At 39.0% G+C, this 593-nt stretch overlaps 1 non-coding gene across 1 annotated transcript; it reads right to left on the bottom strand.

Annotated features, from left to right (window-relative positions):
- Window positions 1–200: 200 nt before the first annotated feature.
- TRNAC-GCA (transfer RNA cysteine (anticodon GCA)) lies at window positions 201–272 on the bottom strand. Its single transcript has one exon. It is a non-coding gene; the product is annotated as a tRNA-Cys (tRNA).
- Window positions 273–593: the final 321 nt, after the last annotated feature.

Genomic DNA, 593 nt, shown 5'->3' with positions numbered 1-593 from the left:
AATTCTTGAAACGAAACCTAGACGCAAGGATGTGTATAGCATTTTACCGAACCCCTAAGGATGCTTAGAATCAAGCAAATCGAAAGAGGCTTGCTTTGTTTTGTTTTGTCTTCTCTCTCCTTCTCCTGTAAACAAATGCTAAAGATAAGGTTATATCAGCAAAATAGCGGAAAGTCTTTCCATTCTTTTGTTTGTTGATGAGGCGACACCCGGATTTGAACTGGGGAAAAGGGGATTTGCAGTCCCTCGCCTTACCGCTCGGCCATGCCGCCAAAAGACTACTAAATCTTGGATTGGCCCTATCTCTTCGATTGATAGTATCTTCCACAATATTGAAACCTAAAAACGGAACTTGACTTTTTCTATTGCCACAAAAGCTAAAATGAAGGAGACAGACAAATGGGAACCGTTCACTTTCACTATTGACTGTGCTGTTCATTCCTAAATGATTCTTGGATTCAAAGGGAAGGAAAATTAGGTAGGGTTCCCTAATGATATCAGAAAACAATCCCCGATACATAACTAATCATTACTAATCCATCCGTATTGATTCGTTTGCATAACCATAAAAGAGAATCCTTCTTAATGAAAAT

This window comes from Cucurbita pepo, chromosome 2, assembly GCF_057944985.1.
Source record: "Cucurbita pepo subsp. pepo isolate OVF chromosome 2, ASM5794498v1, whole genome shotgun sequence".
In the NCBI taxonomy this organism is placed as follows: Eukaryota; Viridiplantae; Streptophyta; class Magnoliopsida; order Cucurbitales; family Cucurbitaceae; genus Cucurbita; species Cucurbita pepo.
Note: the sequence above shows the minus strand (reverse complement) of the source record. Positions and strands in the feature narration are given on the sequence as shown.